Source organism: Equus przewalskii, chromosome 3, assembly GCF_037783145.1.
Source record: "Equus przewalskii isolate Varuska chromosome 3, EquPr2, whole genome shotgun sequence".
Taxonomy (NCBI): Eukaryota; Metazoa; Chordata; class Mammalia; order Perissodactyla; family Equidae; genus Equus; species Equus przewalskii.
In genome coordinates, this window is record NC_091833.1 from 57673151 (window position 1) to 57696897 (window position 23747).

Sequence of the window (23747 nt, forward strand, 5' to 3'; positions counted from 1 at the left end):
GCCCTAGCTTTTAGGTGAAGTCATCTTAGGAAAAGTCAAGAGCCACAGAAATAGAGTTTTAAAAATGACAAACATTGCAAGCATTCATTTTATACTCCCACAATCTTTATTTTCCAATTTCTGTTAGTTGAAAACAAGAACAGTGAGAGATCTTAAGAAATAGTGGATCTTTAGAAATACTCACAACTACCTATAAACAAAAGCCAAATACATTTACTCCTACATCCCCACTCCACACTAACCAGATAATATTAAAAAGACTTGCAAAGTGCTTTATATCTGTAGGTATACTACAAAATCTAATCACACACAAACAAATGGAAGACATGAATAGCAAATACCCAGCTTACTTTTTTTTTTTTTTTAAGATTTTATTTTTTCCTTTTTCTCCCCAAAGCCCCCCGGTACATAGTTGTATATTCTTCGTTGTGGGTCCTTCTAGTTGTGGTATGTGGGACGCTGCCTCAGCGTGGCTTGATGAGCAGTGCCGTGTCTGTGCCCAGGATCCGAACCAACGAAACACTGGGCCGCCTGCAGCGGAGCGCGCGAACTTAACCACTCGGCCACGGGGCCAGCCCCCAGCTTACTTTTTTTTAATCATATAAGTCAAAAGGATATAAAGAATAATGTAGGGATTCAATTAAGAACTTAGTGGTGGCTTTTAACGGGTGGCATTTTCTAGTAAATATCTCAGTCAAATAGTGATATTACAGAGCAAGAGAACATCCCTCTGAGGAACTCTATTGCCTCCTGGAGAGGATCAAGGAAAGATAAGATTTCTACTCAGGTTGTCAGGCAGCAGGGCAGAAATATTTTTAGGTAAGGCAATGACCCTCTCCTTTGACGAGAATAATAAGAAACATAGCAAAAGTCTTAGCTTGGTAGGAAACGAAATGTCTAGCTCCTGAAATGTCACTGTAAGTTCTGAGCGACAGAAACAGGAAGGAAGAGTGAGCAATACCCAGTCTGTTACATTTGGCCTGTTAGGAAACCACGTGGTGGGGCATGTGATAAACTCTGTCGCTGCTCTTGCCTCAGCGTTCTCCTCCTGGAATCTTGAACCACGTTGGGCTTTTGTCAGATGAGCAGACAGTCTGATCCTGGAACATGATCGCCGTCCTGAATCCTGGACAGCAGGGATCCGGTCTGCTGTGTGCGCAGCTGCATTGTGAACGCCTGGAGCCCAGTGGGTGCTCAGTGCCTATTTGTTGAATGAATGAGTGCACACCTCAGAGCCCGATAATTTGAGAACAGAGTGAGAAATAATCGGGGCTTTTTTGCTGTTCACCTAAACATGGTGACCAAAAGAAAAGAAAAAGCAAAGAAGAAAAAGAAAAGAAGCAGAAGGGGTCATCTGTCATCCGCTATGGCAACTGAGTTATTTTGTTCATATTCGGTTTGTATTTGTAGATTCCTCGCAGCAAAGATGCCAGAAGACACAACGGAATAATCATGAACTTTTGTGTATGTGCGTGTAACATGTATGCATGTGTGCACATGTGTACGTGTGTGTGATTGTTCTTACTGATGTAGGTATATCAGATCATGCAGATGTGGCCAAGTCTATGGCTGACTTTAGGTAACTCTTCATCCGTTCTCCTGGAATGAAAGGCTTTCCTAATTCTCCTGATTCAACAGTAATTACTTAGAATCATAAGAAACAAGGTTGACTCATTATCAAAACGGCCCATCCCTGCTAATAAGGCAGCCCCATGATAATAAGAGAAAGGTAATGTGGGGAGGTCACTCCTCCACTTCAGAAATCTCATGACATCTAAATTGGGAGTTGGTGGCCATGTAAACAAATTCAAATTACCTTCCAGCAAAAACCTCAAACTACTTGTTTGAGATGGTTTCAGCTAGAAGATGTGAATCCAGATCAAAATCAAAAGCCACAGAAATACTGAAATAGCTGAAACAGAGACATAGTCATTACAGGAAGCTTAGGAAGCTTCAAAGGAGGTTAAAAAAAGAAAGAGGAGGAAAATCTGCAGCGAGAGAAGCTAGTGGCATTGCCCATCCTTCCTGGAAATGATAATGTCCTCTGAAGAGGAAGGGGAAGGAGTTAGAGGTGCAAAACAAGCAGCCTAGACAGGGACAAAACAGGAAACAGGAGTGCTGATGAAACCGAACCGTCAGTAGGGAAGAGAGCGGAGTCTCAAAGCCACAGAGCTGTTAAAGACACCGGAAAAGGACGGAATAAAAGTGGTGAGGGACTCAGAGCAAACTATGGATTAAATAATGCATTTACAAATAGATAATGAAGTCTCAATTTTCCTGTTGAAATGACCTGGAGACAGGCTTTGTCCTATTGTAGTCATTCTAGGGAACTTTTTTTTGTCCTAAATTTGCATTGAATCAAATATTGCTTGAAATAAAGGGACTTTCAAATTTAGGGGAATTCTGTCGTTGCTGATATACAGAGATATCTTATAATTGTGTTGGTTAATAGTAATAGGTAACATTTAGTACCTTGCCCATAATATGGATAATATTTAATTCTCGCATCTTAGAAAGCATGTACTATTACCACCCTCAGCTTCTAGATGAAGTCTCTGAGGTTGCATAATTTGTTAAGAGTCAATGGCCAGTATAGAATAGTCTCGAGACATGAATTTCCCCCTCTTGATTCCAGAGCCTATGTTCTAGCCACCGTTCCATCTTGCCTCCCATTTGATCAGTTATGGTGTGCCATTTGATCAATATACGATATTCTACTGAACATGTATCTACGGGACATAACAAGCTACCTCTAGCTCATTTCCATTTATATTTGCTCTATTTACCAGAATTGCTGTTATTTTCCTTTGCCAGCCTTTAGAGAGAGATACAATGGGCAGCAAAATGCCCAGAATTAAGGGGCAAACCAAGGAAGGATAAAGGGGCCTAGAGAGAATCAGGCCTGGAATGGCAGAACAATAGAGACAGCTTGGATATTCCAGATTCTAGAGCTCAGTTCCCTCATTACAGGGAGGAACCTACTGACTGGCTCCCAACTAAGAGTCTTGCTAAAAGTATCTGAGCAAGTCAGTGACAACATCCTTTGACCAAGTGGAGGACGACCAGTAGTTATTTTTCTTGTATTTATTTTATAGTATCACAATGCTTTGGGGGGATTACTGTGCTAATAATCTAATGTAACTATTAATATTATCCGTAAAATAATGATTTGGTGTGGTTAAATGATTTCTCCAAGGTCACATAATGTATCAGATTTTTCAAATTTCCCCAAACCTTATTTCATTCCTGAATTATACTATTGCCAGCAAGGCCCAAATTGGACTGAATTTAAGCTTATGTCACTTAGTGATGGCTGTTTTTAAAGAAATAAAAACTTTGCTTTGGAGTCTGGAGCTTATGTTTCTCATTTGGCTGCCATCCCAGTATTGTGGCATGCAGAGGATACTTCCCCAAACATCAGGACAATTTTGGATGCTCCCTCGCTCTTTCATAACCCAGTTGGTTTGCCATGCTCCTTGGGTTAGAAAGTGAGCCCCTCAGGCACTGTTGCTCAGAGTTATTTAAGATCTTAAGAAGGCAAATTCTAAATGAACAGAAAGGCTCACAAATACCCATGTGGATAAGATCAACACGAAACACCGAGGGGATTTCGCTTGTGCACAATTTCATTGCTAGGAATCTGAGGAAAGATGTTGAAAGATGCACATGTTGTGGCCACAGTGTGAGGGCATTCTTCTGTGTTGAAAAAACTCAAGGATGCCTTGTTTTATGCTGATGTCCAAGTCAATATGCCTTTTAGTAAACGCTCCTGGGCTAAGGCTGTTGGAGCACTGGGAAGCTGGCAGCTTACTCCATTCTAGCCTAGACTTCTAAGATTTTCTTTGATTTGGATTAATGGGACTCAAATATATTCATGTGATGAAACGTCTAAAAATCACTTTTTGCAGAATAAAATGAAATACAAATACCTAAATTATAAAAAAAACCAAGCATATAATTTTGTATTGACCCAGATACTACTGTGTACTATTATAAGAGAATGGTAATATTAAAACCAAAGGAATATGAAACACTTATGGAGGAAAACTTAAAATTGAGGAAATTCTATCCATTAACTTATCTTCTTGATATTTTGTGTGGAAGAGTGCTAGTTGCCTACCCTAACATTCATTCTCCCCTTCCTTTTCAACAGAACCCCGATTTTTAGCAGGGCACAGGCTCTCAAGACAAAAACTATATTTCCCAGTCTCTCTTGTGGCTAAGTGTGGCCGAGTGACTATTTTCTGTGAAAAACATGAGTGTATAATTCCTAGCTGGAAAGTCCAGACAGGCTGCTTAAAGGGATTCACCTCCGCTGGGGGGGGGGGGGGGGTCCTTTCTGCTTTTCCTTCTTTTTCTGGCCTACAATGCAGATGTGATAACTGGGGCTTTAACAGCCCTGAGACGCCCTTAATAGTAAAAGCCACATGTTAGGATAACAGAGAAAAAAGATAGCCCAAGTCACTGATGACATCCTGCAATGGTCGTAGCTTAGATTTTCTCCCTCCCGACTTTTATCTGAGAAAAAAAGACTTCAAAAATTCTGGCTTGCTTTAGGCACTGGTAGTTTACATTAAAAAATTTTTTTTTAATTGAAGTTTAATTGACATATAACATTATATTAGTTTCAAGTGCACAATCTAGTGATTCAATATTTGTATACATTGTGAAGTGATCACCACAATAAGTCTAGTTACCATCTGTCACCATACAAAGTTACAACATTTTTTTCTTGTGATGAGAACTTTCAAAATCCACTCTCTTAGTAACTTTCAAATATGCAACACAGTATTATTGACTATAGTCACCATGATGTACATTACATCCCCAGGACCTCTTTATTTTCTAACTGGAAGTTTTTACTTCTTGATCTCCTTCATACATTTTTCCGACATCCCAACCTCCTCCCCTCTGGCAACCACCAATCTGTTCTCTGTGTCTATGAGTTTGCTCAGTTTTGATTATTTGTTTGTTTTGTTTTTTAGATTCCACATATAAGTGAAATCATATGGTATTTGTCTTTCTCTGTCTCACTTATTTCACTTAGGATAATACTCTCAGGGTCCATCCATGTTGTTGTAAATGCCAAGATTTCATTCTTTTTTATGGCTGAGTAGTATTCCATTGCATATATATATAGACCACATCTTCTTTATCCATTCATCCATCAGTGGACACTCAGGTTGTTTCCATATCGTGGTTATTGTAAATAATGCTTCATTGAACATGAGGGTGTATATATCTTTTCAAATTAGTGTTTTCATTTTCTTTGGATAAATACCCAGAAGTGGAATTGCTAGATCATAGGTAGCTCTATTTTTAATTTTTTGAGGAGACTCCATACTGTTTCCCATAGTGGCTGCACCAACATTTTTCTTTTATGTGCAGCCAAATCTAATCCTAACTGATATGTTAGCAATAAACCCCCCACCCACCCTGGTCCTAATATTGAATTTTAGAGCTTGAACACCTAAAACTACTGGTAGCCAGTATAATACAGGAGTATAGTTTGAACCTCAGACTTGGTTATAATCTTTGTGTTTTCTTAGAAAAACTATGAAGATAATTATTTAAATTAACTTCTATTTTTAGTTTGGGAAGTCTCATTTGTAAAAAAATAAGAAAGGAAAATGACTCTAGACCTCATTCGTTTCTGGCTCTTTCTCACTCTCACTAATATCTAGAAATGGTATAAGTTTCATCTTAGTCAAAGTATCTCCTTTCATACATATTTATGTAATGCTTTAACTTCATAAAGTATACCCACATAATTATTTCATATGATTCTCATAATAGATCCATGAAGTAAGCAAGACAAGCATAATTATTTCCTTTTTTGCCAATGTAGTAACTGGATTTTCCTCTTCATTACGTTGCTTTGAGGTAGATGAGACTCTTATTATCCTTAATATAGAGAAAGCAGAATCATGAAATGCTCACTTCATCTGACCCAATGCCTCGAAAACAAGTTGATTTTTTTTTTTTTTTTTTTTGAGGAAGATTAGCCCTGAGCTAACATCTGCCGCAAATTCTCCTCTTTTTGCTGAGGAAGGCTGGCCCTGAGCTAACATCCGTGCCCATCTTCCTCTACTTTATAGATGGGACACCTACCACAGCATGGCTTGTCAAGCGGTGCCGTGTCTGCACCCGGGATTTGAACCGAAGAACCCCGGGCAGCCAAAGCAGAACGTGTGCACTTAACTGCTGCGCCACCTGGCCCCACAAGATGGCATTTAATAACACTTGTTGGACCCCTGGGTGGGCAACTGCGTAAGTGTGTGCATAAGGAAAATGAGACCTGAGGAAGTTAAGGGAGGTATCAGTGTCACAACACTGGAATTAAAATTAGGGTTTCGTCACCCATATTCTAATTTTTTCCCCATTATGTTATCTTGCCTCTCCCTAGAAATTCATTCTCTAATTTGCTGAGTTGTCCATTTGGGTGTACTGTCAGTGAAAGGCTGTGTTCAGATGGTCGTCAAAGGTGGACTTCAGCTGATGCCCCAGAACAACGTTGCATACACCACAGAATTTGCTTTTGCTGGCCGCTCTCCCAATCTTCACATATTAATGCTGTGCCAACAGCAATTGTCCCAGACAAGTGACTGTGCTGGCAACGTAGGATTCCTTTAAACAAAGTCTTTCACATGAATAACTAACAAGGAGTTCCATTTCTAGCTTTGCCCGATGCCTTTACACAACTAGAATATTTGTTTCAGTTGGAAAAATGTTCCAGGAGGCGTTGTATTGTGGTGGTGGTGGTGGTGGTTTAACTTGAGGGTTTAAAGATTTGAACTAGGAAATACAAAAGCTGGAGTGGACTCAAACATTTAGAACACAGTTTTCCTTCTGAAAGAACTGAGAAATAACAAGAGCCGGAAAGACTTGAAATGATCACCCTGATTCACTCCAAGGTATGTGTCTAAAGTGAACGTACATTGTTTTGCGGATAATTGAGACAGAAATATTAGATGATTTCTAAGTCAGCTATTTAGTCCAGATATCAGCTATAAATTCTAAGTCCTATGTTAGTCAAGGAGTTAATGAGAAGAATTTCTAAGCCTGTCACTTACTACCTGTGTGACTTTGGAGAAATTATTCTCTCTGCATGTCAATTTTGACACATTTACGATTAGAATAATACTCCTTGACTCTCACAGTTGTTGAAGGTTTAGATGAGATATTTCAAGGTGCCTAGCAGTTTAGAAGCCGCTCAATTCCAGGTTAGATTATATTCCTTCCCCTTTTGATACTGGCTCCATTTTCAGAAACCCTTGCTACATTCCATGACTAAGTAGAAACACTGAGAAATCCAATATAACTTTATCAAAACCTTCTAATTTGCTTTTGTGTACAGAAGTCTAAAAAGTCCCATAATATGTAGAATTTACAAAAATACCTAAGAATATCCAGAAGACACTTGGCCTGGTTAGCTTGATCTGCAATAATTCTGGTTCTTTTGTGTGCTTTTGGCCCCAATTTTGCAATAAGAATCAGAATATTAAGTGGAAACATTTTGGTGCCTATCACTTTCTCATGATCTTGACCCAGAAGTCCTCACCTATGCTTTTCATAATTTGCTTTCACTTTATTCAGCAACTATGTTTGAGGTACGAACATGTGCCAGGGCTTGAGGTGCTGAGGACACAGTAATGAACAAAACAATAGAAGTCCTCTCTGTTAGTGGGGAGGAGACAGACAATAAAACAAATAAACATGGTCTATTGATGAGTGATAAGAATGATAGGGAAAAATAAAGCAGAAATGGAGATATAGAGTGTTGGGACAAGAGTTTGCAATTAGGGGCTGGCCTTGTGGCCGAGTGGTTAAGTTTGTGCACTCTGCTTCGGCAGCCCAGGGTTTCACCGGTTTGGATCCTGGGCGTGGACATGGCACTGCTCATCAGGCCATGTTGAGGTGGCATCCCACATGCCACAACTAGAAGGACCCACCACTAAAATATACAACTATGTACTGGAGGGATTTGGAGGGAAAAAGCAATTAAAAAAAAGATTGGCAACAGTTGTTAGCTCAGGTGCCAATCTTAAAAAAAAAGCTTGCAATTAAAATATAATGGTCAGGAAAAGTTATATAAGAAGATGAACCAGTAAAGACCTGAAGGAGGTAGGGAGTGAGCCATGCAGAAATCTGGGGGGAGTGTAGAAGGCCTGGGAAGCACATAGGCCATGAGGCAGGAAAGTACCTGTAATGTTCACAGAACAGCAAGAAGGCCAGTGTGGCTATAGCACAGACAACAGATGAGAAAATAGTAGGACATAAAGCGAGATGGGTAAGGAAGCAGAGAGAGGGCAGATTGTGTATGGCCATTATAAGGACTTGTCTTTTACTCTAAGTGAAACGGAAGCCTTTGGTGGGCTTGAGCAGAGAGGTCATGTGATCTGACTTATGTTTTAATAGGACCATTCTGACTGGCGTGTTGAGAAATAGGCTGAAAGGCAGTGAGACCAGTAAAGAGATTATTGCAATAATCTAGTGAGAAATGATGCAAATATTTGCTGATGAATTGGATGTGGGGCATGAGAGACAGAGAGGAGTCAAAAAGGACTCCAAGTTTTTTGGCATGAGAAAAATAAAAGATGGTGTTGCCATTAACTTATGCACAGAAGACGACAGGAAGAACAGGTTTGGGAAAGATCAGCAGTTTGGGTTTTGTTTTTTTTTTTTGAGGAAGGTTAGCCCTGAGCTAACTACTGCCAGTCCTCCTCTTTTTTGCTGAGGAAGCCTGGCCCTGGCTACATCCGTGGCCATCTTCCTCTGCTTTCTATGTGGGATGCCTACCACAGCATGGCGTGCCAAGCAGTGCCATGTCTGCACCCGGGATCGGAACTGGCGAACCCTCGGCCGCCGAGAAGCAGAACGTGCGAACTTAACCACTGCACCACCGGGCCTGCCCCCGAGCAGTTTGGTATTAGCCATACTAAGTTTGAGATGATTATTAGACATCCAAATAGAGATTTTATGTAGGCAACTGGATATCAAGTCAGAGTAAAGGGGAGAAATCTAGGGTGGAGATGTAAATTTGGGTGTTAGCCTATACATGATATTTAAAGATGAGAAGACAAATATACATGTGTGTAGAGGCAGGCAGGTGGATAAGAGAGGTACATAGAGAAGTTAGTCTCATGGCTCAGAGGACTGGCTCCTTCAAATCATTTTGCTGTAGGGTGTCTGAGAGAAGAAGAGGGAACCATTGAGCTCAACAGTTTTACAATCCTTCAAAGGAAAAAGATGATCAGCTTTGGGAGAGCACTGGCTGGATTGGGGCCTGGGGTACGTCGGGAGGAAGCTCCAGGACCTACAGGTGAAATGGACAAAATGAGCCTACTGAGTAAGGGCATGGACTCCCTGACTCAGCCAGAGTGATTCAGAGAGAATCGTTCAGCATTCAGACTTCACAATATATTGCTCACACAGCGTGGTTTATCCATTCATACCTTTAAAAAATTAGTACTCTGGCTCAATAATTCTACTTTTTGACATGAATCCTAAGGAAATTAATTGTGGTAAAATATTTATATGTACAGGTATTCATCACAGTGTTATTGATAATAATTTTTTTTAAAACTAGAAAAAATCTGAAAGTGCTCTAAGAAGGGGAATGGTTAAAAACATTGTCATATGTCCGTAGGGTGAAATATTATATAGCCATTAAAAGCACTGCTCACAACAATGCTTAGTAACATTGGAAATGACTATAGTATAATGTTAGATACAAATTAACAGAAAACCCTGTATTATACGTTTAGAGAACACACAATGAAAACAAATACACCCAATATTTGTGAGTGTTGGGCTTGTGTTTTTTTCTGTGATATACTTCTGTTTTTCCAAATTTTTCATTGGGACAGAAATTATTTTTATAATCATATTTTAAAATTTTGATTGAGAATTTTAAGCAAAGATTAAAATAAGAAATTCCTCAAGTTGGCCCCTATCCTCCTTGGGTCACTCTGTCTGGCTGCAGATTCCTCTGTTCATTTTGGTTGTGGGCTCTATGAGGCCTTGCGAATATTCGGCAGCCTATTCCTAGAACGAGTGGTTAAGCATGCATGATTGGGCAACAGGCCTCAGGATGATGAATGAGAGCTGAGCTGGTGAAAACCTTGTGACACTGGCCTGGTGGATACAGGAGTGATCCCCTTGGCACATGGAACCTTTCAGCAGACTGGGATTTCACCCAGTGAGCTGGCAATGGGCCCTCTTGTTTCCAGGACACCTAGAACTCATCACTTGTGCCTGGATTGTTTATTCACTTCTACTCCTGAATTCTCTCTAGCAGAATCATTTCCTGTTTAAATCTCTTCAACTTTTCCTCTTTGACCTAGGACTGACTGAAAATTATCTCTGTTCTACAGTACATGAAACCTTCACAAAGGTAAGCCGTTAGTGATATGTTAGTCTGTCATGTAAAAAAGGCAAAATAATTGAGAGCTAAAGTTAGTCCATCTGATTTCGAATGACCAATAATAATCACAGGTGGTGCACCTACGCAAATTGGATTAGTACCTAGCATTTTCTGTATTGGTAAACCCACCCAGGTTTTTCCCTGGGAGGCTGGCTTAAACATCTTTCAACCTTTTTAAGATTGGGAAACCACCCAGGCCTCCCAGCTCTTGGCAAGCAACAGACTGACTTCATGTTACTCAGCATTTTGCTTCTTATGGAAATGCCAGTATCTGCACAACCGGTTTGCAAAGTCTGAAGATCCTCTGGGTGTGCCCACAAACACAGCAGCTTCAGGAAGAGAACTCAAAAAGACAGAGTGAGAACAGGGGAAAGGCTTTACAGCTCTGAGCAGCTGCAATCCGGTCTGTCAACAGCCTAGACTCCTGTTACTCCCTAGAGCTCTTCCTCTCTCTTCTCCTGGTTGCAACCCCAGATACTCTTCTGGAAGCATCTCTAATGATACCTTCCCCAGCCTAACCTAATCTGTTCCTCTTCTGTGCTTCTTATAACACTTTTGTTTATTTGGTTTTACTTACAAGTCTTCCTTGTATCACGCTTATCTAAGTGAACCTTCTGTGTGTGTCTTTCTCTACTAGACTCTAAGTGTCCTGGACAGTTAGAGTGTCCTGGTTTGGTTTGCATCCCTCTTCCTTAGCACAATACCTGGCACTTATTAAATACAATGCTTGAATGGAATGACATTGAATCCTAATCTAAGGAAAGGATTTGATTTAGAGTAAGATCTGAGAATGCTAAGTCATGCACAACTGCCTTCCTTGGGTGGACCTGAAACCTTGGGTGGATCTCAATTACTCCTGGGCTTGTCATAGCCCCAGCAAAGGCACTGTCTCCTAGGGTTGCTATGGCCTGTAGGAATCTCAGCCTTCACTGGCCTTAGTATCTGTCTTTAAATGATATTGCAATTACATTTATTTTAACACTTCATCTACTAACATTGTAAAGACACTGAAAAAGACTAGCAAGGCCCTCTTTAAGGAAGAAAAGCAATTTCTTGAAGTGTTAACTTAAAAAAAAATACTCATGCACAAGAGATTAAACTTTTATTGCAGAACAATCAAGTGGAATATGATGAATTAAAATGATAATATAGATCTACGTTTATCGTGGAGGAGTTTGGGAATGCATTGTTGGGTAAAAAAATGTCTAAAGTAGTATATTTATTATGATTCAATTTTTTTGTAAAAACGAAACAAAACAAAAGATAACTTCTATCTAAAATACGAGTACATATACCTAGAAAAAGCTTTTGGAAAATTACACAGGCATTAATTTCTCATATAGTTAAAGTGTCCATAACAAGAATTGGATATAGCACAATTAGCTATTATGAAACATAATTTATATGAGCCACTCAGTCACAACTAGAACTAATCGAGAATTAGCATCATCAGAATAGAAAAAAGCTGCTGATTACGCTGGCTGTGAGAGACTGTGCTGCAAGCAGAACTGCACGGCAGAAGGGACAGGAAATGAGAGGGTACTGAATATGTGGAGAAAAGGGCAAGGAAGGAAGAGTTTCTGTTTTTGTAGTCTTTGATCCACCATTTTTTTTAACCTGGCAATAACCAAATACAATTATGGTTATGAAAACACATTTTTTAAATTTATTTCTTATTTTTTATTTTTTTGAGGAGGATTAGCCCTGAGCTAATGCCTGCTGCCAATCCTCCTCTTTTTGCTGAGGAAGACTGGCCCTGAGCTAACATCTGTGCCCATCTTCCTCTATATGTGGGACGCCTGCCACAGCATGGCTTGCCAAGCATTGCCATGTTTACACCCAGGATCCGAACTGGCAAACCCTGGGCCACTGAGGTGGAACATGCGAAGTTAACCACTGCACCATTGGGCTGGCCCCTGAAAACACATTTGTTACTGAAATTATGGTGGGGAAAAAACTTCATTCTACTGTGAGTCTAAAACTTCTCTGTTCTCATTAAAATATGTTTTTAATCTTGGTTTTAAATTTAAATTTTTTTTTGTTTTTTTGGTGAGAAAGATTGGCCCTGAGCGAACACCTGTTGTCAATCTTCCTCTTTTTGCTTGAAGAATAGTGGTCCTGAGCTAACATCTGTGCCCATCTTCCTCTATTTTTTCATATGTGGGATGCCGCCACAGCATGGCTTGATGAGTGGTATAGGTCTGCGCCTAGGATCCAAACCTATGAATCCCTGGCTGCTGAAGTGGAGCGTGCCAAACTCAACCACTGTGCCACCGGGCCAGGCCCACATTTGATTTATTTGATAGGTGGCACCTTCATAAAGGACAAAACCTAAAACGTACATAATAGTATTTATACAGTGAAGAATTTTTCTCCCACTCCTACTGCCCAGTCACCTCTCCCCAGCTTCAATCAGTGTTACCTGTTTCTTTATATTTTTCGATAATTTGACATTTCTTAGGAATACACTTATTTTGGTAAAGTTGAATAACTATATACTAAAACATTAATATAGCTATTTTCTGGTGATAGGATTACAGGTAATATTTATCTCTTTATAGCTTTCTGTAAAAATTTTCCCCATTAAGTAAAAGAATTAAAGATAATTTCCATGGGGCTGGCCTGGTGGTGCAGCGGTTAAGTTTGCACGTTCCGCTTCTCGGTGGCCCAGGGTTCACCGGTTCAGATGCCGGGTGTGGACATGGCACTGCTTGGCAAAAGCCATGCTGTGGTAGGCGTCCCACATATAAAGTAGAGAAAGATGGGCATGGATGTTAGCTCAGAGCCAGTCTTCCTCAGCAAAAAGAGGAAGTTTGGCAGTACTTAGCTCAGGGATAATCTTCCTCAAAAAAAATTAAAAAAAGATAATTTCCAAAACCATTTTGTTGGACTCTGTGGTAGCATGCCTAAATCTTGCATTGTCATCACTTTTTAATGACTCCATTTCTCTGCTTCGAGTCTTCAGTCTTGGTTAACAGTACAGCTCAAGGAAAAAGATTTCCTCTTAAGATACTTTTTCTTCTCTACTCTTCCTTAATCTGCACCTTGTGAAAAAAATACACATGTAAGTCATATTGTGAGAAGAAATTTCTGACTGGAATTTCTGAGCGTTATTTGACCGATACTAATTAAATAAAAATAACTAATCAATATCTAATATGCTTGATTCTCTTAAGACATTTAAAGTAACAGCAACACCAGTAACACATTCTTAGGAGACATTTACCTTGCTGGGAAGAGTTGGGAAGATCATGTTTATTTTTAAAATTAGATATTAAAAAACTTGACAACTGGAGGTGGGCTAAGTGGTAAATGGCCACATGTAAATTTTATAAGTATGTATTCTGAGCTACTTTCACTATGCCTGGAGTCAAGTGTTTTTCCAGGTCTGCTCTAGGTGTGAGAATTTGGGCAATGGTACCATTTATTCATAAATACAATTTACCTGCTTTGGAGCAGACCACCTCGGACCAGGGGAAATACCAGCCTTGGTCTTGCTGCTATGCCACCTATAAATTCAACCCCAAATTTTACTTATTGTGTTTTCTCTTCTATGTTCTCTCCTCCTTCCCTTACTCTTATTCATCTTATTTTTCTTTCTGGCAGAAGGCTGAGGTAAACCTAGGGTGGTAGAGTTGAAACGAGCACTGATCTGGGACTTAGGGAGCCAGGATTCTTGTCTAGTAGCTTAGGCAAGTCACTTTAGTGTTCTAATCCATCATTCTTTCATTCAACAAATATTTGATGAGCTCCTACCATGTACTAGAGACTGTTCTAGGTGTTACGTGATTAACTGATTAAGTCATGACCTCTGCCCTTTGGGTCTGTGCACCTACTCCCTCTACGTGTCCCTAAGGAAGCTGGATCTCAGGACAGCAACTGAAGCAGTGAGTGGACACTAGTATGTGGCACTCCCCGCATGAGGCAGTGTGCTAAATGTGGGCACCGTGACAACCGAGGAGCCCAGGGGCAGAAGGCATGGAGCATGGAAGCCAAATAATGCTCTGTCGGATGATGACAGGAAGCAAAAGGTGGCAGCAGTGGTTTGGCTCTATGCCCTTGGACAATGCGAGCTGTAGAGAGGGCTGCCATTGTCAGAAAGCAAAGGAAGTGTGCACATCTGGGGCATCAAGTGAAGCCAACTCACCAGTGCAGCACAGTTTGTTATGATAAACAATCAACTGTCTGAAAGAGTCGCAAGAACGCAGGCTCACTGTGAGCCTTGAGGTAGAGAGATAGTAAGTTTGGCAGTCAAGGAGAGTTCAGTGAATTTGAAGCAAATCATTTCGTAAAATCAACCCCCTAGTTCTATGGAGTGAGGGGATCTTCTTTCTCGCCCCAGGACCCAGCATTCTGTATGCCATGACACATTGAGGGGATGCAGGAATGAAAAAGCTTTAGGGAACTTGAAAGTCTATAGGGAGCATATCCTTGGTGGAAAATTGGGAGAGACTGGCAATCAAAAGCTGAGCATTTTATCTCATGAAATAATAATGACACATAAAATGTTGTAAAGGAGTGAGTGGTCTTATCAACGACAACGCTCACTGTAATGGATGGAGTAACATGTTGACGGAGAGGAGGACAGCCCTGTCCCAGCCCCTCTCCAGGACACCCTGAGGAAGTGACTTCCAGGAGCTTGAGGTTCTGGGGAAGGAGAGCTTTAGGACTAGCTTGGTGGCTGACGAAGATGGGCACCGGGAGGGAGCAGAAAGGAGGCGAACTTTGGAGTCAACGATTAGAAGGAAGAACTTCATTTTCACATTTTGCAGTTTACTTTTGTCCACGCCAAACACATTCTGAGACTCAGCTTCCTCTTCTGTAAAATGGATTAACTGCTACTACCTCCTACACCCTGTTCTGAAGTTCTTCCTGTTTGGAGAATTACTTGCATTAGAGGTTTACTTGGATAGATACATTCTTCTTTTAAAACACAAATATACCCTGGTAGGGCCAAGTCATTCAATCAAGAGAGACACAAAGCATCTTCCCACTCAAACTTGGAAGAGATCTGACGCTGCCGGTTCCTGCAGACAGGTCAGAGGGGGCTCTGAGTTGGGCTGCACTGGATTCAGAGGTGTGGAGAATAAATATTCAGGAAGAGACTGGTGGGCACGTCTGATCATACAAGTGTCTATGCAGATAACGACCCGAGGCAACTGTTAAAGGCTTGCTTGGGCGCTATCAGGAGACAGAGCAGGTCACCTGGGGGTGGTAGCAATCCAGCCCTTAGCAGAGAACAAGTCAGGGCCTCCTCCTGGCCAAAGCAAAGCTGAAGGGAGAAGGACCCTGAGTTGGAAGAAAGTCAGAGAGATGTGCCTTTGAATCCTGGCTGTGTTCTTTTTGGTGGCCCTTGTTTTTTCATCTGTAAAAGAGAGATTATATGTAACTCGAAGTATTGTTGTTGTTAAAATAGAGGCATATGTAAATTCCTGGCATGAAGCAAACACTCAATAAATTATAGACAGCATTATTTATTAAGATGCCCATATGAAGGATAGGTAAATTCATGGCTGAAAGTAGAGAAGACGGGAGAGGAGCAAAAAGGAGTTGGTCTGGAGTCTGAGGTAACAGATGAGATTTCTGCCAAGAAGATGCATGTATCATCAAGTAACACAGATTTTTAATAGGTCAATTTAAGGGCTGGGGCATCTGGCTGGTCAAAAATGAGCCCTGGCTGGCTGGAACCTGGGTGGGAAAGGTAATACTGCAGGTCAGCTGAAAAGTCTGATTTGTGGAGCCATGCCGTAGCCTCAGGACAAAACGGGGAGGAAAGGAGGCAAGGTTTGCCAGGTCCTCATGACAGAGTCCAGACATGACTAATTTACACCGGAAACACTGTGTCAGAAAATTGAGTATATAAAAACAATTGAGTGAGTGATAAATGGTTTCTTAGAAATGTAGCTCTTTGCCCTCAAACTGTTTAACCTCATTAGACTCCAGTGAGTTTCAGACTCTGGTACTGCCTCAAACAATGTGTGATATACACTCTTCTGTTTTCCCAAAATAGAGATAACTTTCTTTCAAAAGGATAAAGTTAACACCTACTCCTTGCAAAATAAATAACAAATAATATAGGAAAGTATAAAGAAAGTAAAATATCATTTTAATTTTCATTCATATGATTACCGTTGAAGTAAAACTTTTTGTGAATTAGCCATTTCCACTCGTGTGAATTTCTTACTTTCCTCTTGTTACCCTTTAAAAAAATTATTTAACTTGGGGCTGGCCCTGTGGCCGAGTGGTTAAGTTCGCGCGCTCCGCTGCAGGCGGCCCAGTGTTTCAGTGGTTTGAATCCTGGGCGCGGACATGGCACTGCTCATCAAACCACGCTGAGGCAGCGTCCCACATGCCACAACTAGGAGAATCCACAACGAAGAATATACAACTATGTACCGGGGGGTGTTGGGGAGAAAAAGGAAATAATAAAATCTTAAAAAAAAAAAAATTATTTAACTAATAGGTTGCTTACCTTCCTCCTTATGGATTTGTAAAAGGGTTTTATGTAGTAAGGATATTAATCTTTGTCACATATTCCACTCATCTCCTGGTTTCGCATCCGTCTTTTCACTGTGTGGTGGTATTTCTCACATATAAGTTTTAAGATTTTACTTTAATTTTCTTTTCAGTCAATATTTCCACTCTTTAAATGCCCTACAAAATTAGAAAGAAGACCTTAAAAATTCAAAATCATAGTGATGGAGATAAAAAGATGACCAACAATACAAGAGTTTAAATATGTCGACGAAGATAATCCATAACCAATCTATAAATGAAAATTTGGGCAAGTTTATTCTGAGCTGAAATCTGAGGACCATGGCCCGGGGCCTTTCTTCCCAAAGGAAGAAAGGGCACCAAAGAAGTGAGGTATACAGAGTGGTTATATACCCCCAAACAGGAGATTTCACATATGATCGAAACGTCCCTCCCACAATAGTCACAAGATTGCCCTGTCAGCACAGCGCTTGATGGACGCAGCAGGTAGTGGGTCTGCTATCTCAGAGGGCATAGCAGGAGGCAAGTCTATTGTCTCGAGCTGGGCGGTCACAGGTGAGCACAGCAATCAGTTTCTAGCCTAAGGAAAGATGCTTAATCCTTAAGGAGATGCCAACATTGGGAGGGGGAGGGAAGTTGCACCTTTATCTCAAGGGCCTTTGTTCTTGCCATCGGGAATATCTAAAGCAGATATACAATGCATGCTCAACAGCCACAGTCAGGCCCTTTTGGAAAGACAAGGTCAGGCCGAATTAGGTTTATACCAAATGGCTTCCTTATATTCTCCAATATATCCTATTGCTTGCCATTTTTATTTGTCAAATATAACTGCCAGATGAGTGGAACAGACAATAGGTGCTGTGGGAATTTGTGACTTTGTCACGATTAATTGCCCCAAGGAACTCCAGGGTGGGTTTGGAAGCATTTAACCGTTTTTCCAAATTTTTTTTCCTTTTGTTATGTTAAGGAGATGCAATCACCAACCACCCTGAACCAGACCAAGCCTCACCACAAGAGCCACGCCTATGACCTATGCCTTATTTTTAATGCTATGATGTCTCCAGGAAGAGCTTAGGCCTTATTACCATAACCTGCAGTGTATGCGGAAGCATGTTTTCCATCTGATCCTGTGTAAGCCAATACCCACCTCTCCCTTTTGAATATTTATTCATCATCCAAAACAAAAGGTCCCTGCTCCCCTTTGTTTGAGGATGCCATGACTTTGGAAATGATTCTGCATGGTCTCCTATTTGCTGCAAATGTACTTTACTTTATGAGACAACTGCTTCTGGTGGAGAGTGATTTAGCTCGTCAGGAGGCAAACCCACTTTGGTTCAGTACAACCTCACCAAATTCACCCAAGTCCTAACACCATGTGCTCTAGAGTTCGACTTGCTGTGTTTGAATCCTGGCTCTGTCAGTGACTAATGGTTTGAACTGGGGAAATTCGCTGAAGCTGCCTGTTCCTCCCCTGTTTCCTCACCTGTTTAGTATAGGATTTTTGTGTAGGGTGTAGGAGTGTTGTGAAGTTTCTGGCACACTGTAAACTCTCAATAAATCTTAACTATTCTTGATATCTGAGAGTTTTTAGGGCATGGCCTGGTGAAGAAATGGGACTGGAACTAGTCCCAGGATGGATGTAACCAAGACTAGAGTAGAAAGGAGAGAAAATTCAAACCCAAGGCCCCTAAGAATCCATACAGGTCATGACCCACATGGCTGAGAGCTCTGATGCATGTTGTAGGAGTCACCTTGAGGAGTGCTCTGAAGGGTAGATGTGAAGTACGTGTACCAGTGGTGGAAAACAACAATCAGAGAAAGAAAACAAAGAAACGATGAGCTGGAGAAGACAAGAAAGAAGTTACCAGAATTTCCTGTAGGAAGGACAATTTTAAGTAAAAAGAAGAAACTGGAACGAAAGTGTCTCAGCCACTGTGTGAAAGGAAATGAAATTCAAGCTGCAGTCAGAAAAAAAAAGCTGCCAACGATTGATACTGAAATCAAAATAAAGACAAAATGTGCCCCAGCCCCACCAGAATGGCTAAAATGAAAAAGATGGGTAGTAACAAATATTGGACAAAAGGCACTGCTGCTGTAGGAGTGCAAATTGGTGCAAATCCTTTGGAGAACTGTTTGATAACATGTACTTAAGCTGAACATATGCACAACTCTACTCCTAGGTGTTGACCAGACAGAAGTGCATGTATTTGGTCACCAAAAGACACTCATGCCAATAGTAGTGCTAGCTATGAAAGCCCCCAACTGGGAACTACCCAAACGCCCACTCACTGAAAATGGACAGATACATTGTGGTACGTCCTCCAGGGGGAAGACTACATAACAAGAATGAAGGACTCACAACAACATGGATGAAACTCACAAAACTGAGCAAAAACAATGGACACAAAAGAGTGCCTACTGTGTGATTCCATATGATTCCATTTATACACAACTCAAAAACAGGCAAAACTAATTTCAGTGTTAGAAGTTGTCTTAGTCCATTCTGGCTGCTATAACAGACTGCCATAGACTGGTGACTTATAAACAACAAACATTTATTTCTCACAGTTCTGGGGGCTGGGAAGTCCAAGATCAAGGTGCCAGCAGACTTGGTATCTGATAAGAGCCCACTTCCTGGTTCATAGATAGCCATCTTCTTGCTGTGTCCTCATATGACGGAAGGGGCAAGGGATCTCTCTGGGGTCTCCTTTAAAAGGGCATTAATTCCAATCACCTCTAAAGGCCCCACTTCCAAATACCATCACACTGGTGACTAGATTTCAACACATGAATTTGGAGGGGGGCACTAACATTCAATCTATAGCAGAAGTTGAGATATAGTTATTCTTGAGGGGTGGGCTATTGACCTACGTGGGCACAAGGCTGGGAGTGGGGCTGGTGTCTTTGGAGGGGCTGGGAGTGTTCAGTTTCGTAATTTGGGTGATGACTACATGAGTATGTACAATTTATAAAATATCAAAATGTATATTTACTGCTTGTGCATTTTTCTTTACATATTTAATTCTTCAATAAAAAAATTAAAATATTTGCCCATATTAGACATTAATACAAATTATTAAAAAGACTTTGTTTACTTACAGAAGGTGTAGCTGCTTATTTTCAGCTTTATGTTGGTACAAACAATGATTTTGAACCTCATTTTCCTTATTTGTAAAGTATGGATGATAGTACCTGCTTCACAGTAGGTAACATAGGTGAAAGAGCTTTGAAAATGGTGAAATTGCATACAAATTGCTAGAGGGAGAATGCTTTGTCCCCACTCTTGATGTTTACTTTCTATTAGCACAATAGCCCTGGTCTCCCCAACACACTGCTCACTCCACCCAGGAGAGTGAAACTGATTGGTAAGTTTGGCAAGTAGAGTACATCCCTTTTCAATCTTTCCCTCTTGGAAAACCCCTGTCTAGTGCAAAAGGTTAGTGAACCTTAGAGAGGTTGAGTGCACTCTCCAAATTTAGACAGTAAGTGACAGAGATATAATTTGAGCTCAGTTCTCTGATTACAAAGACCATGCTTTTAACCATTCCACCATATGTCTGCCTGATAAGTAATGTGTTAAATATAAAGTAAACGCTGTGTTGTACGGTACAGCTAAGAATACAATAGCAATTCAGGGAAGGGAGTGTTCTCTGCAGGGATCAGTTAAGGATGGCTACGGGAAAGACTATAGGGGTCAACTCCTGCTAAATTCTGTGCAAACCCCAGGAGCCAGCTGGAATCAGCGCTAACCTCCTTCCAGGCCACTCCAGAAGAGGTGTCTGTTATTGGCAAAAACAGCTAGCAGAGTTTACCACAGTGCCACTTGGCTGGGCCCCAGCACTTACCCAGTTTCCTACAGTTTGTTCTTTACCTCTGTTGTTGTTTGCTTTGAGTTCCTCCGGGATTGACCTCATAAGCCATTCTAAGATATGAGATGGGGCAGGAATCCTATTTTCAAGCACCTGAACTCTGAGAATATGCAAAGGGCATGTTAACAGCCTTTCATGTAGGAAGATTATTTATTTTTATTGAGGTGTAATTTATATTCAATAAACAGCATTGATCTTAGATGTTCAGTGAGCTGGGTTCTGACAACTTTATACAACCACTAACCAAAACAAGATATGAAACATTTTTACCACCCCAGAGGCATACTGTGTGATTTTGTATGTGTGTCTGACTGTTTTCACTCAACATAATATCTTTGAGATTCATCTATGTCATTGCATTTATCAGTAGTCTGTTTCTTTCTATTGCCAGATAGTTTTCCATTGTATGGATATACCACAATTTGGTTCTCCGTTCTCCTGTTGGTAGACATTTAGGTTACTTCTAGCTTTTGGCCACCGTGAATAAGGCCTTTGTGTGAACATATGCTTTCATTGCCCTTTGGTAAATACCTAGGAATGTAACTGTTGTGTCGTTTATCATTATAAGAAACTGCCAAACAATTGTCCAAAGCGTCGAACCATTTTACATTCATACCATCAATGTGGCTCTGCATCCCAAGGGAAAATTTTTTATAAAGCCAAACTATGACGACATCTTAGTAAAGAATATTTATCGCAGTGTCTAGGGCGGGAAGGATTTCTGTGGGAATCCTTTGGAGGGAGGAAAAAACAGCAAACAGAGGGGAGTGGATTGGCACTCACTAAATAGTATTCACCAGGAAGCCAGCCCGAGGGGACCACGTGGGCAGCAGGCTCCATAGCTACCAATCAAGGCTGTGTTCTCAGCTGATGACATTCATTCCACATGCCAGGCCCTCTGTCCATGATCCAAGCAATCTGGGCAACTTATTGTTTTTGCTCAAGTTGCGCTTCATTGAAATTCTTTCTGGAGTGTCCTTTTCGGTCACAAGTTCTCTTTCTTGTCTGAAAGCCAAGACCGTGAAGCTTAGTACAGCAAGGCTTTTTGAATTTGTGCTGCTGACTTCACCTCCAGTTGTGGTATCGACACTGGCTAACCTGCCCCAGCCCCTGATCAGCTTTCCCTGGACTTCTATGGGGTTGAGAGCAAGTTATTGTTCATCTTTTGGCCTCCTCCCCCCAGGTTACTTTTCGCAAGGTTTTGGTTTGTTTTTTATGCTATTATATTCAACGGAGGGTAAAACCTTTGGCTCTGCTTTAAGATGATTTCATTCTGAGACAAAACCTCATTCTCTCTGAGTTTTTCTTTTAGGATATCACGACAGAGGCCAGAAATAGTGTGGACCAGCCCCCAAAGGAATTAATCTTAATTTTCTTCAGGCATGGCTGATCCTGGCTATGTCGTCTTATTGATTTTATCCTATTAGTAAAAATTCTTGCTGAAGTAGGTGACCGGCAGTCCTTATTCCTTAGCCAAATTCTGGATGATAGGCTGGGGCTCCAAATTTGGGCACAGCCAGGCTTCAACTCCTATTACTTACTCTATTCCTCTAATTGGCACTTGCTGCGAGTGCTTGGTGATAAAAATACAAGCCCCCATTTTCTTCTTCCTTCCCTTACCACGGAGGATTTGTCCCTCCTCCTGTCAAAGGCAAATTCTTCCACATATATTCTGGATCCTGTTCCATTCTGCTGTCTCAGAGAATGTATTTAATTGGTTATTATCTGCAGCAGAAATGATTGTGCTCCTAAATTCAGGTTTCTATCTGCCGTAGTTTATAGTTGTTGCTAGAAAGTGGCTGCCCAGCCAAGGCTATGTTCCCCAACTTCTCTTGCCTTTAGATGAGGCCATGCAACTAGTTCTTGTCAATATAATGTGATTAGAAGTGACATGAGTCACTTCTTGACCTAGTATCTTAAAAAGCAGGAATGCTTCTTTTCCCTTCCACTCACTTGGTACAAGGGGTACAGCAAGGTTGGAACCGACATATTAAAGATGAGCGATCCACAAGATGGCTGATGCCTGAGTCTCTGAATCTTCAGTTGGAGAGACCCACCTGCCATTAAGAACTTTTGTGACACCTTTATGTGAGTGAGAAACAAATTTCTATTGTGTGTGTTTGACCTATTTATATATTGCAGGGTTCTTTTGTTGTAGCAGTTATCATTGCCCTAATTAGCACATTATTTTTCTTTCATCTACATCTTCCACATTTCTCTCTGCTGGAATCTATCTATCTGCTTTCAGACATGACCAAGCATCTTCCACTTTTAAAAAAACCTTCCTGGGGGCCAGCCCCGTGGCCACTGGCTAAGTTTGCACACTTAGCTTCAGCGGTCTGGGGTTTCACTGGTTTGGATCCTGGGCATGGACATGGCACCACTCATCAAGCCATGTTGAGGTGGTGTCCCACATGCCACAACTAGAAGGACCCACAACTAAAATATACAAGTATGTACTGGGGGGATTTGGGAGAAAAAGCAGGAGAAAAAAAAAAAAAGAAGATTGGCAACAGTTGTTAGCTCAGGTGCCAATCTTAAAAAAACAAAAACAAAAAAAACCTTCCTGATCCAGCTATTCCACTTCTGGATATTTATACAAAGAACATGAAAGCATTAATTCAAAAAGATATATGCACCCCTGTCTTCATTGCAGCATTATTTACAATAGTCAAGACTTGGACACAACATAAGTGTCCATTGACAGATAAATAGATAGGGAAGATGTTGTGTATACATACAATGGAATACTACTCAGCCATAAAAAAGATGAAATCTTGTCATTTGCAATGATATAGATGGACTTTGATGGTATTATACTAAGCGAAATAAGTCAGACAGAGAAAGACAAATACTGTATGATTTCACTCATATATGGAAGATAAAACAACAGACACGTAGATACAGAGAACAGATTGGTGGTTACCAGAGGGGAAGGGGAGTAGGGAGAGGGTGAA

The 23747-nt window shown here is 40.9% G+C and overlaps 2 long non-coding RNA genes across 2 annotated transcripts; one reads left to right on the forward strand and one right to left on the reverse strand.

The window, feature by feature from the left end:
- Positions 1 to 6735: 6735 nt before the first annotated feature.
- LOC139082294 (uncharacterized) lies at positions 6736 to 20024 on the forward strand. The gene is made up of 3 exons (XR_011538147.1): positions 6736 to 6914; positions 10347 to 10396; positions 17889 to 20024. It is a non-coding gene; the product is annotated as an uncharacterized lncRNA (long non-coding RNA).
- On the reverse strand, positions 13250 to 21795 carry LOC139082293 (uncharacterized). Its single transcript, XR_011538146.1, has 3 exons — positions 21574 to 21795; positions 16899 to 17080; positions 13250 to 15791 (listed from the first exon to the last, which is right to left on the reverse strand). It is a non-coding gene; the product is annotated as an uncharacterized lncRNA (long non-coding RNA).
- Positions 21796 to 23747: the final 1952 nt, after the last annotated feature.